The 19,236-nt window shown below is 42.2% G+C and overlaps 1 protein-coding gene across 4 annotated transcripts in view; it reads left to right on the plus strand.

Annotated features, from left to right (window-relative positions):
- Positions 1-1,306: 1,306 nt before the first annotated feature.
- Positions 1,307-19,236, plus strand: part of CFAP74 (cilia and flagella associated protein 74) — an 82,474-nt gene continuing 64,544 nt past the window's right edge. For 2 of the 4 annotated variants that reach the window (XM_082404509.1, XM_082404513.1), the window contains exon 1: positions 1,307-1,387. The gene's annotated coding sequence lies outside the window, so the exon portion shown is untranslated. The remainder of the gene's footprint in view (positions 1,388-19,236) is intronic. The other 2 variants (XM_082404510.1, XM_082404511.1) reach the window with 1 other exon arrangement.

Here is a 19,236-nt window from a genome sequence, read left to right on the forward strand (position 1 = left end):
GGCCCTGGTCAGTAACCATTTTTATGTTACTTTATAGTGTAAGAAAATAAGCAAGTATATTATTGCACCTGCCCCTTCTTATATAAAATACTATACCCACTGTTCTGCATCTTGGTGTTTTTCCCTTAACGGTATGTTCTGGCAATCACTCCAGGGCAGAACACAGAAACAGTCCTTTCCCAGCCCTTCCGCTGTGCGGCTGCACCTCACCCAGCTCTTACTGGTGGACACGGGGCTCTTTTCAGTCTTTCACTGTCCTTCTTTTCTTTAGTAGAAAGTGCCTTAATCATTAATATGGACAGGCTCAGAGAAGCAAAGCTGACAAGGAAGAAGCTCCATAATTTGGGTGGGGTGGGGAAGAGAAGAATAATTTCTCTTAGAAAAACTGTCCTGGGCGGATATGGTGACTCAGTTCTGTTCCTCAGTCCAGAAGGGAAGAGGCCTGGGCACCGTTGCAGGCGGATGAAGGCAGAGGTAACTGCTGTCACCTGGGTGAAGTCCACAGCTCTCAGAGATGCTGCGCTTTTCACAAGGCTTGATGGCTCTCACCATTCCAGGATGAAACTAAGGGACTTCCTGGGCCCCACTGTGGCATCAGGAAACACTGGTCAAAGCCAGCCAGTGGCCAGCAGGGCCAGCGGCCTTGCAAGTCACATGCAGGCGGGGTGCTGGAAGGCGCGGGGCCCTGCAAGGACGGGGGATACGCGGACTCACTTGGGGGCCCAGGGCCCGGCACTGAGTGCACTGGCGAGAGGGACCCTTCTTCACATCCCTGCATCTCGCCGCAAACACACACCCTTCTGGGCCCGGGCAGGGCTGGGGTCTGGAGAATGCGCGGGGAAAGCTCGGTTCAGCTCCAGCCCAGTGTGCCATATTGTGCCAAGTCTCTCATCTCGAAAAGGAAAGTGAGGAACCCCGATTTTATGTGAACTCTCCTGTTTTTCAAATTGACAACTAATCCGAACTTCAACCGGCTTGGCCCAAACCAGGGGAGGCAGCCTGGCGCGCCGTCCGGGCCACCGAGCAGCGCTGGTCTCCTCCGCCACTGCCCGGGTGCCCCAGCGACCCTCCGCTCGCGGCCTCGGCCTCGGCCTCGGCCAGCGCGCGAATCCCGGCGGCGACCACCGGAGTAGCGCGCCCCCAACTCCCTCCCGCGCTTCGGGCGCAAGTGGCCGCCTCGGCCGCACTGCGCCTGCGCGGGGGCGCGCCGCCGGACCGAGCCATCGCGCGAGCGGGGAAGGGGGGGGCGGGCACCCCCACACCGCGATGGAGCCGTCCGTTGCCATGGAGCGGCCCGCGCCAAACTGCGCAGCCAGCTGCAGCCGCAGCCGAGCAGCTTCTCCGCCCGGAGCCCGCGCCGTTCGGACCTCGGCGGGTCTGCTGAGAGGTGGGTCCGTTGGCCCCGGAGCCTGGGGCTGGGTCGGGGGCTTTGGCCGCCCCCCCAGGCACAAATCAGCGCCTTCATCTTGGAAGTTCTGCCCGAGAAATAAGTGCTAGTGCGGGGGGTGGGGGTCGCCCCTGGCCGGTCTCAGGGACCCCAGGGTGCCGTGCAGCTTGGGTTCCGAGCTCTGCTCCGGCTCCGCGCGGACGTTGCGATGTTGTCCTTGCACATCTAGGACACCGTTGAGCAAAACTCGAGGGGTCAGCCCGGCTGGTAAGAAGAGGGGACTCTGAGGGTCCGGGCAGAGGAAAGGAATTCCGAGGTCATCTCAGTTTGGTTTTTAATGGTTACCTGTTTCTGGAAACCTCTATTATTTGTTTCCCGTAAACGCATACTCGTTTTACGTGCTCACATTATGTATCTGGCAAACACTCCTTGACCATCTGCCGTGAGCCAAGTACTGAAGTAGGTGATGGGCGGACCGGCTCTGGTACCCACAGTCCAAAGAATTCCCTGATAGGTTATCCCTGTAGACGGATGGCGAGTACACTCACAGGTACAGCTGAAGGACTGGTTATAAAGCCAGCATCACTAGTCACTACCCAAGTCCAGAAATACAACCTGGTCAGCACCCCAAGTCAACCTACCCCTCCCTTGCCCCACGCAGACCCTTCCCCGGTGACCATAGGCTGACTTTTTGATTCTAATTTCCTTGATTTTCTTTAGTTTTACCGTTTGTAAACAATATAATTGTTTCACCTGTTTTTAAGCCTTATATAAATGGGAAAATGCTGTATATATTCTTTTTAAATTTTTGAAACAATCCCAAATATATGTAAAAGTTGCAAGTTCAGCATAAAAAACTTGTTTCCTGGAGCAGTTGAGGATAAGTTGCCTGCGTGGTGCTCTGTCACCTCCAGATACTTTCGTGTGCATTTCCTACACATAAGGACAATCTCCAGCATAACCACACACGACCATGAAAGATCCCATAAAGTCACAAACCCAAAAGGGTCCAGTCTGGGACCCCCCACTGCACTGAGCAGTCATCGTGGTTCTTTAGTCTCCTTCATTCCAGAACATTCATCAGGCTTTCCTTGGCTTCGTGACCCTGACACTTTTGAAGGTTTAGGCCAGTGACTTTGTAGAAAGCCCCTCTGTTTGGGTTTGTCTGATGTTTCCTTGTGATCAGACTCCCATTATGCATCTTTGGCAGGAAAGTCACAGAAGTGACACCACGTGTCACTCTCGGCTCGTTCCATCCTGTCAGGTGGCTCACAGTGGTCCATTTGTCACATTAGTGACGAGTTTGCTTTGATCACTTGATGCAGGTGGTGTCTGCCAGCATCTCACCTGGGAAGTTATCTTGCCCTTTGTAATTGACGAGTATTTTGCTGGGCAGTACTTTGAGGCTCTGAAGATATGTCATCCCTCCCAGGCTTGAGCCAGTGGCGCACACAGTGGACACCTACCCCCTCTCCCCGCCCCCCGCTTGGGCTCTCATACCCGACACTGGACTGGCTGCCTTCCTCCACTCAGGCTCTGTCACCCAGTCTGGGCCACTGTGGACCCTGTTTCACAGGCCCACCTGGGGCAGAAGGGGAAGAGGAAAAGCAGCCTGTGCTTGTGTCTTCCTCCCTCTCAGTTGTGTGTAAGAGACTCATCCACACTGCTGCACGAGCTGTGGGTCACTCACCTCCATCACCACCTAGCTCGCCACAGTGTGGATCTCACAGTTCTGCTGCCGATGGCTGTGGGTTGTTTCCGTAGTTACTGCTCTTACGAACACTGCTCTCTGGGGTCTCCTTATGGCTCCTGGTATTTATGTGTGTTAGGAGTGGAATTGTGTCTCCTCAAAAAAAAAAAGATATGTTGACATCCTAACCCCCAGTATCTCAGAATATGACCTCATTTGGAAATTGGGTCATTGGGGATGTAATTGGTTAAGACAATGTCATACTGGAGGAAGGTGGGCCCCTCCTCCAATATGACAGACGTCTTTATAAACGGGAATTTGGACGTAGACACGCACACAGGGCGACTGTCACATGGATTGGAATTACGCTGCCACAAGCCCGGGAACCAGAAGCTAGCAGAGAAGTCTGGAATAGATCCTTCCCTAGCACTTCAGTGGAAGTTGGCACCTTGATTTCAGATTTCTGGCCTCCAGAACTATGAGAAAATACTCTTGTGTTCTAAGATAGCCAGTTTGTGATACTTTGTTATGGCATCCCCAGGAAACTAATACAGCATCTAAGTTTCTGTAGGGTAAATGCCTAGGAGAGGAATTGCTGAGTCAGAGGGCGTGGTAGACAGAATAATGGCCCCCAGAGACCGCCATGTCCTGCCCCTTGGAACCCGTGAATGTGTTAGGTTACAGGCACCGGGAATGTAGGTTGTTAGCTGACTCTGAGATGGGAGATTGTGCTGGATTATCCCGGTGAGCCCAGTGCAACTAGGAGGGCCCTCCTAGTGGAAGAGGGAGGCGGAGGAGAGCCAGAAAGAAAGCAGCCCGAGAAAGACCACCTGACATTAGTGGCTTTGAAGTTGCTAAGATGGGGCCTTGGCCGAGGCACGTGGGTGACCTCTAGAAACTGGAAAAGGCAAGGAAATGGACCCTCCCCCAGAGCCTCAGGAAAGGAGGGCAGCCCTGCCGACACCTTGATTTTAGCCCAGTGGGGCTCATTTCAGACTTATGACCTCCAGAACTGTAAGATAATACATCTGTGTTAAGTCCCTGAGTGTGTGGCAATTTCTTACGGCAGCAATAGGATACCAGTGCAGAGGGCGTGTATATATTTAACTTTACGACACAATGCTGAACTCTTTTCAAAGCACCTGTCCCAGTTTTCACTCCCACCGTTAGGGCGTGAGCCTTCCCACTGCTTCGTGTCCTTGGTGGCACCTGGTATACTCAGGCTCGTAATGTGTTACCGAGTCTGATGGCTGTGTAATAATAGTATGTGGCTTTACTCTGCATTTCCCTGATTACAAATGAGGTTGAGCAACTTTTTTTGGTTTATCACCAAGAAACAGTTCATCATCTAGCCAGGACTCTGTTAAGAGTTACAGGGAGCACTGTTAATAACGCCAGGAAAACAGGCATGTATCAGGCCATTTGAACGTCCTTTATTGTAACCTGCCTGTCACAGTCTCGCCATTTTGCTGTTGGGCTGCCCGTCTTCTCTGTTGAGCCGTGGATGTCCCTTACTTGTCTTGATGGTAAACCTTTTGGGAAATGTGTTGCATTTATCTTCTAATCTGTAGTTTTTCTTAAACTCTCCTTAGGGTGTTATCTGAACCAAAGTTTTTGGTTTTTGTTTTTTTTTAAAGACATTTTCTCTATACTTTTTAAAATATTTATTTATTTATTTATTTATTTATTTATTATTTTTGGCTGTGTTGGGTCTTCGTTTCTGTGCGAGGGCTTTCTCTAGTTGTGGCGAGTGGGGGTCACTCTTCATCACGGTGTGCAGGCCTCTCACTGTCGCGGCCTCTCTTGTTGCAGAGCGCAGGCTCAGTAGCTGTGGCTCACAGGCCCAGTTGCTCCGCGGCATGTGGGATCTTCCCAGACCAGGGCTCGAACCCATGTCCCCTGCATTGGCAGGCGGATTCTCAACCACTGCGCCACCAGGGAAGCCCTGAACCAAAGTTTTTAAGTGTATGAGACTCTACCAGCTTTTCCTCTTGTGACTTAATGTTTTTGATGTCTTGTTTAAGAAAATCTGAAGGCCTGAAGGCCCCTCCGCCTCCACCGTAGCAGTTTTGCTCTTCACTTGATTTCCGGGGTGGACGCCCAGCTGCTTAGCACGTGGACTGAGATGTCCATTCCCTGCCCGCCGCTTGCACACGCGTGCGCACACTGCCCTGTCGGAGTTTGGGGCGTTTTTAATGCCTCTGTGGAGCAATTTGGAGAGAACTGGCATCCTGGCAACACTGAGTGTCCGTTACGTGACCGTGCATCTCTCCACTGATTTATTTATATTGCTTTTATTTTTTTAGGTGTCTGTTATGGACAATTTCACACTCACCAAGCGGTGGTTCTATGAACCGTCGGGTGCCCAGCCGCCCTTCACTGGTCACCAGAATCGAGTCACCCCTGCTGCTTCTACTGCTTGTCACTTGTAGCGCTTGGCTGATGTATTTTAGAGAAAACCCCAGGTGTCAAAGTTCACCCGTAAACGCTTTAGTACACAATTCTAACGGATAAAGAACTTATTTTTAGCATAGCCACAAATTCATTATCAACCCCAGCCAAGTTCACATTGATTTCTTAATAAAATCTAATACCACTTGGTGTCCATTTTCCCGCATTACCTCAGAAATGTCTTTTACAGTTTCTCGCTTGACTCAGGTTCCAAACAAGAACCCCACCTTGCATGTGGTTGACCTGCCTCTCACGGCTTTTGCATTCAAAACAACCCCCCTTCCCTTTCCCCCCGTGGCATCCATTTGCTGAAGAAACTGGGTCATTGACTCCACTTATTCTCTATTTAGGTCTCATTTCACGTCACCTGACGGGGCTTCATCATTTTCTCATTGGGCGTCGTGCTCCTTTTTTGTTGTATTTATTCCCAAGTACTTCATATTTATTGGTGTAATTGTAAATGATAAGTTTTCCAAATCTTATTTTCTCATTATTTGTTCTGATAAATAGGAATATCATTGATTTTTATTACCGAATTTATATCTAGCAACATTACTAAATTGTCTCAGTAATATTAACAATTTATCTCTATACTCATTTGGATTTTCTACATGCACAATTGTGTTATCTGAAAACAACTGTCTCCCCTTCCACTCCTCATGCCTTGTATTTCTTTCTTCTCTGCTTGTTCCAGTCGGGAGACCCAGTGGCTTCAGAGAGCACCCTTGTTTTGTTCTCAGTCTTAAAGGAAATGCTTTTAATGTTTATGATTTTTTTTCTTTTGGCCACGCCGAACGGCTTGCGGGGACCTTAGCTCCCCGACCAGGGATCCAACCCGTGCCCCCTGCAGTGGAAGCACGAAGTCTTAACCGCTGGACCGCCAGGGAAGTCTTAATAATATTTATGATTAAGTATGACGTTTCCTGTGGATTATTGTTGGCAGACATTCTTTATCACATTAAAGAAGTCTCATGCCAGTTTGCTACATTTTTAAAAAGTGTAAGTGGGATGTTGAATTTCATCAATGTTTTTTTCTGCATTGAGTCAATTGTATATTTCTCTTCTCTGGTCTGTTCTGTGGTGAGTTGACTTGATTTCTAACGCTAAGCAAATCCGTCTTTGTCGTGATGTGTCATCCTGTCTACGTGTGGCTGGCTTTAGCCTGGTGGCACTTCACCTCAAGAGTGAGGCTGATCTGTGATTTTCCTTTCCCTGTTTTCACTGCCAGGCTCTCGTAGCAAAAGTTAAGTGGCTCCACGAAACAAACCAGGGAGTGGACCTTCTGGTTCTCTTTCCTGGAAGAAAGTGTGTGAAACTGGAACATTTTGAACCTCAAATGTTTCATGGAACTTGATAGGGAAGTCTCGGAGCCTAGAGTTTTCTTGGTGGGAACATATTTGACTTTTTTTTTTTTAATTTTTTTTTATGTTTATTTATTTATTTTTCTTATTAGTCATCCATTTTATACACATCAGTGTATACATGTCAATCCCAATCTCCCAATTTATCCCAACACCACCCCCGCCGCTTTCCCGGCTTGGTGTCCATACGTTTCTTCTCTACATCTGTGTCTCAATTTCTGCTCTGCAAACTGGTTCATCTGTACCATTTTCTAGGTTCCACATATATGCATTAATATATAATATTTGTTTTTCTCTTTCTGACTTACTTCACTCTGTATGACAGTCTCTAGATGCATCCACGTCTCTACAAATGACCCAATTTCATTCGTTTTTATGGCTGAGTAATAATTCCATTGTATATATGTACCACATCTTCTTTATCCATTCATCTGTCGATGGGCATTTAGGTTGCTTCCATGACCTGGCTATTGTAAATAGTGCTGCAGTGAACATTGGGGTGCATGTGTCTTTTTGAATTATGGTTTTCTCTGGGTATATGCCCAGTAGTGGGATTGCTGGGTCATATGGTAATTCTATTTTTAGTTCTTTAAGGAACCTCCATACTGTTCTCCATAGTGGCTGTATCAATTTACATTCCCACCAACAGTGCAAGAGGGTTCCCTTTTCTCCACACCCTCTCCAGCATTTGTTGTTTGTAGATTTTCTGATGATACCCATTCTAACTGGTGTGAGGTGATACCTCATTGTAGTTTTGATTTGCATTTCTCTAATAATTAGTGATGTTGGGCTTCCCTGGTGGCGCAGTCGTTAAGGATCCGCCCGCCAATGCAAGGGACACAGGTTCGAGCCCTGGCCTGGGAAGATCCCACATGCCGCAGAGCAACTAAGCCCGTGCACCACAACTACTGAGTCTGAGCTCTAGGGCCCGCGAGCCACAACTACTGAGCCCACGTGCCACAACTACTGAAGCCTGCGTGCCTAGAGCCCGTGTTCCGCAACAAGAGAAGCCACGACAATGAGAAGCCCGTGCACCACAACGAAGAGTAGCCCCCGCTCACCGCAACTAGAGAAAGCCCGTGCACAGCAACGAAGACCCAACACAGTCAAAAATAAATAAATAAATAAATAAATTTATTTAAAAAAAAAAATTAGTGATGTTGAGCAGCTTTTCATGTGCTTCTTGGCCATCTGTATGTCTTCTATGGAGAAATGTCTCTTTAGGTCTTCTGCCCATTTTTGGATTGGGTTCTTTGTTTTTTTAATATTGAGTTGCATGAGCTGTTTATATATTTTGGAGATTAATCCTTTGTCCGATGATTCATTTGCAAATATTTTCTCCCATTCTGAGGTTGTCTTTTCGTCTTGTTTATGGTTTCCTTTGCTGTGCAAAAGCTTTTAAGTTTCATTAGATCCCATTTTTTTATTTTTGTTTTTATTCCCATTACTCTAGGAGGTGGATCAAAAAAGATCTTGCTGTGATTTATGTCAAAGAGTGTTCTTCCTATGTTTTCCTCTAAGAGTTTTATATTGCCTGGTCTTACATTTAGGTCTCTAATCCATTTTGAGTTTATTTTTGTGTATGGTGTTAGGGAGTGTTCTAATTTCATTCTTTTACATGTAGCTGTCCAGTTTTCCCAGCACCACTTATTGAAGAGACTGTCTTTTCCCCATTGTATATCCTTGCCTCCTTTTTCATAGATTAGTTGACCATAGGTGCATGGGTTTATCTCTGGGCTTTCTATCCTGTTCCATTGATCTATATTTCTGTTTTTGTGCCAGTACCGTATTGTCTTGCTTACTGTAGCTTTGTAGTATAGTCTGAAGTCAGGGAGTCTGATTCCACCAGCTCCATTTTTTTCCCCCAAGACTGCTTTGGCTATTCAGGGTCTTTTGTGACTCCATACAAATTTTAAGATTCTTTTGTTCTAGTTCTGTAAAAAATGCCATTGGTAATTTGATAGGCATTGCATTGAATCTGTAGATTGCTTTGGGTAGTATAGTCATTTTCACAATATTGATTCTTCCAATCCAAGAACATGGTATATCTCTCCATCTGTTGGTATCGTCTTTAATTTCTTTCATCAGTGTCTTATAGTCTTCTGCATACAGGTCTTTTGTCTCCCTAGGTAGATTTATTCCTAGGTATTTTATTCTTTTTGTTGCAGTGGTAAATGGGAGTGTTTCCTTAATTTCTCTTTCAGATTTTTCATCATTAATATATAGGAATGCAAGAGATTTCTGTGCATTAATTTTGTATCCTGCAACTTTACCAAATTCATTGATTAGCTCTAGTAGTTTTCTGGTGGCATCTTTAGGATTCTCTGTGTATAGTATCATGTCATCTGCGAACAGTGACAGTTTTACTTCTTCTTTTCCAATTTGTATTCCTTTTATTTCTTTTTCTTCTCTGACTGCCGTGGCTAGGACTTCCAAAACTATGTTGAATAATAGTGGTGAGAGTGGACATCCTTGTCTTCTTCCTGATCTTAGTGGAAATGGTTTCAGTTTTTCACCATTGAGAATGATGTTTGCTGTGGGTTTGTTGTACACGGCCTTTATTATGTTGAAGTAGGTTCCCTCTATGCCCACCTTCTGGAGAGTTTTTATCATAAATGGGTGTTGAATTTTGTCAAAAGCTTTTTCTGCATCTATTGAGATGATCATATGGTTTTTATTCTTCAATTTGTTAATATGGTGTATCACATTGGTTGATTTGCGTATATTGAAGAATTCTTGCATCTCTGGGATAAATCCCACTTGATCATGGTGTATGATCCTTTTAATGTGTTGTTGGATTCTGTTTGCTAGTATTTTGTTGCGGATTTTTGCATCTATATTCATCAGTGATATTGGTCTGTAATTTTCTTTTTTTGTAGTATCTTTGTCTGGTTTTGGTATCAGGGTGATGGTGGCCTCATAGAATGAGTTTGGGAGTGTTCCTTCCTCTGCAAATTTTTGTAAGAGTTTGAGAAGGATGGGTGTTAGCTCTTCTCTAAATGTTTGATAGAATTCACCTGTGAAGCCATCTGATCCTGGACTTTTGTTTGTTGGAAGTTTTTTTGTTTTTTGTTTTTTTTTTTTAATGCTATTCTTGTCTGCTTACATTCTTTTTATGTATGTATGTATGTATGGCTGTGTTGGGTCTTAGTTTCTGTGCGAGGGCTTTCTCTAGTTGTGGCAAGCGGGGGCCACTCTTCATCGCGGTGCGCGGGCCTCTCACTATCGCAGCCTCTCGTTGCCGAGCACAGGCTCCAGACGCACAGGCTCAGTAATTGTGGCTCACGGGCCGAGTTGCTCCGTGGCATGTGGGATCTTCCCAGACCAGGGCTCGAACCCGTGTCCCCTGCATTGGCAGGCAGATTCTCAACCACTGCACCACCAGGGAAGCCCCTGTTGGAAGATTTTTAATCACAGTTTCAATTTCATTATTTGTGATTGGTATGTTCATATTTTCTATTTCTTCCTGGTTCAGTCTTGGAAGGTTTTACCTTTCTAAGAATTTGTCCATTTCTTCCAGGTTGTCCGTTTTATTGGCATAGAGTTGCTTGTGGTAGTCTCTTAGGATGCTTTGTATTTCTGCGGTGTCTGTTGTAACCTCTCCTTTTTCATTTCTAATTTTATTGATTTGAGTCCTCTCCCTCTTTTTTCTTGATGAGTCTGGCTAATGGTTTGTCAATTTTGTGTATCTTCTCAAAGAACCAGCTTTTAGTTTTATTGATCTTTGCTATTGTTTTCTTTGTTTCTATTTCATTTATTTCTGCTGTGATCTTTATGATTTCTTTCCTTCTGCTAACTTTGGTTTTGTTTGTTCTTCTTTCTCTAGTTCCTTTAGGTGTAACGTTAGACTGTTTATTTGAGATTTTTCTTGTTTCTTGAGGTAGGCTTGTATAGCTATAAACTTCCCTCTTAGAACTACTTTTGCTGCATCCCATAGGTTTTGGATCGTCGTGTTTTCATTGTCATTTGTCTCTAGGTATTCTTTGATTTCCTCTTTGATTTCTTCAGTGATCTCTTGGTTATTTAGTAACGTATTGTTTAGCCTCCATGTGTTTGTGGTTTTTACGTTATTTTCCCTGTAATTGATTTCTAATCTTATAGTGTTGTGGTCAGAAAAGATGCTTGATATGATTTCAATTTTCTTAAATTTACTGAGGCTTGATTTGTGACCCAAGATGTGATCTATCCTGGAGAATGTTCCATGCACACTTGAGAAGAACGTGTAATCTGCTGTTTTTGGATGGAATGTCCTATAAATATCAATTAAATCTTTCTGGTCTATTGTGTCATTTAAAGCTTGTGTTTTCTTGTTAATTTTCTGTTTGGATGACCTGTCCATTGGTGTGAGTGAAGTGTTAAAGTCCCCCACTATTATTGTGTTACTCTCGATTTCCTCTTTTAGAGCTGTTAGCAGTTGCCTTATGTATTGAGGTGCTCCTATGTTGGGTACATATATATTTATAATTGTTATATCTTCTTAGATTGATCCCTTTGTCATTACGTAGTGTCCTTCCTTGTCTCCTGTAACATGCTTTATTTTAAAATCTATTTTATCTGATATGAATATTGCTACTCCAGCTTTCTTTTGATTTCCATTTGCATATGATATCTTTTTCCATCCCCTCACTTTCAGTCTGTATGTGTCCCTAGGTCTGAAGTGGGCCTCTTGTAGACAGCATGTATATGGGTCTTGTTTTTGTATCCATTCAGCAAGCCTGTGTCTTTTGGTTGGAGCATTTAATTCATTCACGTTTAAGGTAATTATCGATATGTATGTTCCTATGACCATTTTCTTAATTTTGGGGGGTTTGTTTTTGTAGGTCCTTTTCTTCTCTTGTGTTTCCCACTTAGAGAATTTCCTTTAGCATTTGTTGTAGAGCTGGTTTGGTGGTGCTGAATTCTCTTAGCTTTTGCTTGTCTGTAAAGCTTTTGATTTCTCCATCGAATCTGAATGAGATCCTTGCTGGGTAGAGTAATCTTGGTTGTAGGTTCCTCCCTTTCATCACTTTAAGTATATCATGCCACTCCCTTCTGGTTTGTAGAGTTTCTGCTGAGAAATCAACTGTTAACCTTACGGGAGTTCCCTTGTATGTTATTTGTTGTTTTTCCCTTGCTGCTTTCAATAATTTTTCTTTGTCTTTAATTTTTGCCACTTTGATTACTACGTGTCTCGGCGTGTTTCTCCTTGGGTTTATCCTGTATGGGACTCTCTGCGCTTCCTGGACTTAGGTGGCTGTTTCCTTTCCCATGTTAGGGAAGTTTTTGACTATAATCTCTTCAAATATTTTCTCTGGTCCTTTCTCTCTCTCTTCTCCTTCTGGGACCCCTATAATGAGAATGTTGTTGTGTCTAATGTTGTCCCAGAGGTCTCTTAGGCTGTCTTCATTTCTTTTCATCCTTTTTTCTTTATTCTGTTCTGCAGCAGTGAATTCCACCATTCTGTCTTCCAGGTCACTTATCCATTCTTCTGCCTCAGTTGTTCTGCTATTGATTCCTTCTAGTGTATTTTTCATTTCAGTTATTGTATTGTTCATCTCTGTTTGTTTGTTCTTTAATTCTTCTAGATCTTTGTTAAACATTTCTTGCATCTTCTTGATCTTTGCCTCCATTCTTTTTCCGAGGTTCTGGATGATCTTCACTATCATTATTCTGAATTCTTTTTCTGGAATGTTGCCTATCTCCATTTCATTTAGTTGTTTTTCTGGGGTTTTATCTTGTTCCTTCATCTGGTACATAGCCCTCTGCCTTTTCATCTTGTCTATCTTTCTGTGAATGTGGTTTTTGTTCCACAGGCTGCAGGATTGTAGTTCTTCTTGCTTCTGCTGTCTGCAGGATTGTAGTTCTTCTTGCTTCTGCTGTCTGCCCTCACTGTAGATCCTGGTTTCCTCAGCCAGGAAAGGACACAGTGTCTGATAAGATGGAATTAGCACTTGGGTGAAGAAAGCAGTGTATGAGGGGTGGTCAACACTCCATCAAAATCATGGCATCATTACATTTGAGCAGTGAAAGTACTCCATTGCTTAATCTCCGTGAGTCTCAATATTCTCACCTCCCAGGCAAATGAAGAGACACTGTGGAATAATGAAGTTTATACTGAAGATAAATTCTTCTCACTCCTGCTGGGCCAATCACCTGAAACTGCTTATATCACAATCGTTGGTCAGTCAAATCCACAGGGCAATTCTCCTCAAGCAGCAATCAGGGGTCCATGGAAGCTGCTAGTGTTGGAGGGTCTCCTGCAGAGGCAGGGGGTGGCTGTGCCTCACCGTGAGGACAAGGACACTGGCAGCAGCATTTCTGGGAAGTACTCCTTGGCATGAGCCCTCCCAGAGTCCCCATATTTGACTCTTGATTGAATTTCTTTTACACCTGTGGGAATTTTCAAGTTTTCTATTTTTTGTTCTCAAAACAATTTTGGTTAGTAATATTTTTCTAATAATTTGTCCATTGTCTACATTTGCAAATTTATTGGTGTAAAGTGTTTCATGACATTTTTACATTTTTTCATGTCTGTAGTATCTATAGTTAGAGACCCTTCTTATATGGATGATTTGTTCTTTCTCTTTTTATTTATCAGTTTTATTAGAGATTTGTCAGTTTTATAAATCTTCTAAAAGTACAAACTTTTGGCTTTGAGGAACATCTCTATCACATGTTTGTCTTGCAGCATTAATTTCTAATCTTTTTTGTTTTCTTCCTTCTACTTTCTTTGGGTTTATATCGCAGCTCTTTTTATAACCCCTTGAGTTGGATGTTTAGCACATTAATATTTAGCCTGTCTCATTCCTGATATGAGCATTTAGGATTACAAATTCACTCTGTTCTACCTTGGCTACACTCAGTTTGATATATGATATTTTCATTATAACTTAGTTAAAAACATTTTATAATTGTCATTATGATTTTTTCTTTGGCCCATGGGTTATTTAGAAGTATGTTTCTTATTTTCAAAAAATAAGGTGAATTCATAGTTTCTGATTTGATTTTTTTCTTCCAGTTTTATTGGAATATAATTGACATAGAGCACTGTATAAGTTTAAGGTGCACAGCATAATGATTTGACATACAAACATCATGAACTGATCGCCACAATAAGTTTAGTGAACATCCATCATCTCATATAGGTACAAAATTAAAGAAATAGAAAAAAATTCTTCCTCGTGATGAGAACTCTTAGGATTTACCCTCTTAACAACTTTCATATATAACATACAGAGTGTTAATTACATTTATCATGTTGTACATTACATCATTAGAACTTATTTATAACTGGAAGTTTGTACGTTTTTAGGCCCTCATCCAATTCCCCCTTCCCCAACCCCCCGCCTCTGGTAACTACAAATCTGACCTCTTTTTCTATGATTTTGTTTGTTTTTGAAATATAATTAGCCTACAACACTATGTTAGTTCCTGTTACACAACATAATAATTCGATATTTCTATACATTTCGAAGTGATCACAGGATATGTCTCATTACGATAGGTCACCATACAAAGGTACTATATAGTTATTGTTATATTCCCCGCACTGTACATTTCATCCCTGTGACTTGTTTATTTTTCAGCAGGAATTTTGTACCTTCCAATCTCTCTTACCTATTTCTCTCCCCCTCTCATCCCCACCCCCTCTGGCAACCACCTGTTTGTTCTCTGTATCTATGACTCTGTTTCTGTTTTATGATGTTTGTTCATTTGTTTTGTTTTTTTAGTTTCTAAATATAAGTGAAATCATACATTATTTGTCTTTCTCTATCTCACTTATTTCACTTAGCATAATACCCTTGAGGTCCATCCATATTTTTGCAGATGACAAGATTTCATTCTTTTTACGGCTGAGTAGTACTCCATCGTGTATATATACCACATCTTCTTTATTCATTCACCTGTTGATGGGCACTTACGTTGCTTACCTATCTTGGCTATTGTAAATAGTACTGTAATGAATATAAGGGTGCATATATCTTTTCTAATTAGTGTTTTGGGGTTTTTTTCCTTGATAAATACCCAGGAGTAAAATTGATGGATCATATGGTAGTTCTATTTTTAATTTTTTGAGTAATTTCCATACTGTTTTCCACAGTGGCTGCACCAATTTACATTCCCACCAGCAGTGCAGGAAGGTTCCCTTTCCTCCGTATTCAGCCAGCGTTTGTATATCTTCTTTGGAAAAATATCTATTCAGATCCTCTGCCCATTTTTTAATCAGGTTTTTGAGTTTGTCAATGTTGAGTTGTATGAGTTCATATATATTTTGGATATTAACCACTTATTGGATATATTTGCAAATATCATCTGCCATTCAGTAGATGGCCTTTTTTAAAATTAATTAATTTATTTATTTATTTATTTTTGGCTGCGTTGGGTCTTCGTTGCTGCACGCGGGCTTTCTCTAGTTGCGGCGAGCAGGGGCTACTCTTTGTTGTGGTGCGCGGGCTTCTCATTGTTGTGGAGCATGGGCTCTAGGCACGTGGGATTCAGTAGTTGTGGCACATGGGCTCAGTACTTGTGGCTCATGGGCTCTAGAGCACAGGCTCAGTAGTTGTGGTGCATGGGTTTAGTTGCTCCGTGGCATGTGGGATCTTCCTGGACCAGGGCTCGAACCCGTGTCCCCTGCATTGGCAGGCGGATTCTTAACCACTGTACCACCAGGGAAGTCCCTGGCCTTTTTGTTTTGATAATAGTTTTCTTCGCTGCACAAAAGCTTTTTAATTTGATATAGTCCCATCTGTGTATTTTTGCTTTTGTTTCCCTTGCATGAAGAGACAAATCCAAACATTATTACTAAGTTCAGTGTCAAAGATCTTACTGCCTATATTTTCTTCTACAATTTTTACGGTTTGTGGTCTTACATTTAAGCCTTCAATCCATTTTTTTAAATTAATTAATTAATTTATTTTTGGGCTGTGTTGGGTCTTCATTGCTGCATGCGGGCTTTCTCTAGTTGTGGCGAGCAGGGGCTACTCTTTGTTGCGGAGCACAGGCTCTAGACGTGTGGGCTTCAGTAGTTGTGGCATGCAGGCTCAGTAGCTGTGGCGCGTGGGCTCAGTAGTTGTGGCTCACGGGCTCTAGAGCGCAGGCTCAGTAGTTGTGATGCACAGGCTTAGTTGCTTTGCGTCATGTGGGATCTTCCCGGACCAGGGCTCGAACCCACGTCCCCTGCATTGGCAGGCGGATTCTTAATCACTGCGCCACCAGGGAAGTCCCGTTTAATCCATTTTGAATTTATTCTTATATATGGTATGAGAGAGTAGTCCAGTTCAATTCTTTTGCATGTAGCTGTTCAGTTTTCCAAAAACCATGTATTGAAGAGGCTGTCTTTTCCCCATTGTATATTCTTGCCTCATTTGTTGTAGATTAATTTCCCATATAAGTGTGGGTTTGTTTCTGGGCTTTCTATTCTGTTCTATTGACCTATGTGTCTATTTTTGTGCCAGTACCATACTGTTTTCATTACTGGAGGTTTGGAGTATAGTTTAAAATCAGGAAGTGTGTTTCCTCCAGCTTCGGAGATTGCTTTGGCTATCTGGGGTCTTTTCTGTTTCTATACATATTTTAAAATTATTTAAATTGAAAAGTGCCATTGGTATTTTGATAGGGATTACATTGAACCTGTAGATTGCCTTAGGTAGTATAGTCATTTTAACAATATTAATTCTTCCAATCCATGAGCACAGTATATCTTTCCATCTGTTTGTGTCGTCTTTAATTTCTTTCTTCAGTGTCTTATAGTTTTCTGAGTACACGTTTTTTACTTCCTTAGTTAGATTTAGTCCTGGGTGTTTTAGTCTTTTTTGATGGGATTGTAAATGGGATTGTTTTCTTAATTTCTCCTTCTGATAGTTTGTTGTTAGTGTATATAAATGCAACAGATTTCTGTGTATTAACTTTGTATCCTGCAATTTTACTGAATTCACTGATGAGTTCTAGTAGTTTTTTGGTGGCATCTTTAGGATTTTCTATGTATAATATCATGTCATCTGTGAACAGTGACAGTTTTACTTCTTCCTTTCCAATTTGGATCCTTTTTTTTTCTTTTTCTTGTCTGAGTGCTGTGGCTAGGACTTCCAAAACTATGTTGAATAAAAATGGCAAGAGTGGACATCCTTGTCTTGTTCCTGATCTTAGAGGAAATGCTTTCAGCTTTTCACCATTGAGAATGATGTTAGCTGTGGGTTTGTCATAAATGGCCTTTATTATGTTGAGGTATGTTTCCTCTATACCCACTTTGTTGAGCGTTTTTATCATAAATGGAAGTAGAATTTTGTCAAAAGCTTTTTCCTGCATCTATTGAGATGATCATATGATTTTTTAATTTAATTTTATTTATTTATTTTTTCTGGCTGCATTAGGTCTTTGTTGCTGCATGTGGGCTTTCTCTAGTTGCAGCGAGTGGGGCTACTCTTCGTTTTGGTGCATGAGCTTCTCATTGCGGTGGCTTCTCTTGTTGCGGAGCACAGGCTCTAGGCACATGGGCTTCAGTAGTTGTGGCATGCAGGCTCTAGAGTGCAGGCTCAGTAGTTGTGGTGCATGGGCTTAGTTGCTCCGAGGCATGTGGGATCTTCCTGGACCAGGGCTCGAACCCGTGTCCCCTGCATTGGCAGGTGGATTCTTAACCACTGCCCCACCAGGGAAGTCCTGATCATATGATTTTTATTCCTCAATTTGTTAATGTCATGTATCACATTGATTGATTTGTGGATATTGAAACATCCTTGCATCCCAGGTATAAATCCCACTTTATCATGGTGTATGATCCTCTTAATGTATTGTTGGATTCAGTTTGCTAATATTTTATTGAGGATTTTTGCGTCTATGTTCATCAGTGATATTGGCCTATAATTTTCTTTTTTTGTGATATTGTTGTCTGGTTTTAGTATCAGGGTGATGCTGGCCTTGTAGAATGAGTTCAGAAGCATTCCTTTCTCTGCAAATTTCTGGAATAGTTTGAGAAGGCTAGGTGTTCACTCTTCTCTAAATGTTTGGTAGAATTCACCTGTGAAGCCATCTGGTCCTGGACTTCTGTTTGTTGGGAGTTTTTTTAAAAATAATTTTTTGTGGTAATCTCTTATGATCCTTTGTATATCTGTGGTGTCAGTTGTAACTTCTTTTTTTTAATTTAATTTTTATTTTATATTGGAGTATAGTTGATTTACAATATTGTGTTAGTTTCAGCTGTACAACAAAGTGATTCAGATATACGTATACATATATCCATTCTTTTTCAGACTCTTTTCCCATATAGATTACTACAGAATATTGAGTAGAGTTCCCTGTACTATACAATAGGTCCTTGTTGATTGTCTATTGTATATATAGTAGTGTGTATATGTTAATCCCAAACTCCTCATTTATCCCTCCCACCACCTTTCCCCTTTGGTAACCTTGAGTTTGTTTTCGAAGTCTGTGAGTCTGCTTCTATTTTTTTTTTAGATTCCACATGTAAGTGATATCATATGACATTTGTCTTTGTCTGACTTACTTCACTTAGTATGATAATCTCTATGTCCTTCCATGTTGCTGCAAATGGCATTATTTCATTCCTTTTTATGGCTGAGTAATATTCCATTGTATATATGTACCACATCTTCTTTTCCCATTCATATGTTGATGGACATTTAGGTTGCTTCCACGTCTTGGCTATTTTAAACAGTGCTGCAATGAACATTGGTGGGGGGGGGGGTGCATGTATCTTTTCATATTATGGTTTTCTCCAGATATATGCCCAGGAGTGGGATTGCTGGGCCGTATGGTAGTTCTATTTTTAGTTTTTTATGGAACCTCCATACTGTTCTCCATAGTGGTTGTACCAATTTACATTGCCACCTACAGTGCAAGAGGGTTCCCTTTTCTCCACACCCTCTCCAGCATTTATTGTTTGTAGACTTTCTGATGATGGCCACTCTGACTGTTGTGAGGTGATAACCTCATTGTAGTTTTGATTTGCATTTCTCTAATACTTAGCGATGTCAAGCATCTTTTCATGTGCTTTTTGGCCATCTATATGTCTTCTTTGGAGAGATGTCTATTTAGATCTTCTGTCCATTTTTTGATTAGGTTGTTTGTTTTTTTGATATTGAGCTGCATGAGCTGTTTGTATATTTTAGAGATTAATCCCTTGTCGGTCACTTCATTTGCAAATATTTTCTCCCATTCTCTGGCTTGTCTTTTCATTTTGTTTGTGATTTCCTTTGTTGTGCAAAAGCTTTGAAGTTTAGCTAGGTCCCATTTGTTTATTTCGTTTTATTTTCATTACTCTAGGAGGTGGAAGCAAAAAGATATTGCTTTATTTATGTCAAAGGGTGTCCTGCCTATGTTTTCCTCTAAGAGTTTTATAGTATCTGGTCTTA

This window comes from Balaenoptera borealis (genome assembly GCF_965194805.1).
Source record: "Balaenoptera borealis genome assembly, chromosome: 1".
NCBI lineage: Eukaryota > Metazoa > Chordata > Mammalia > Artiodactyla > Balaenopteridae > Balaenoptera > Balaenoptera borealis.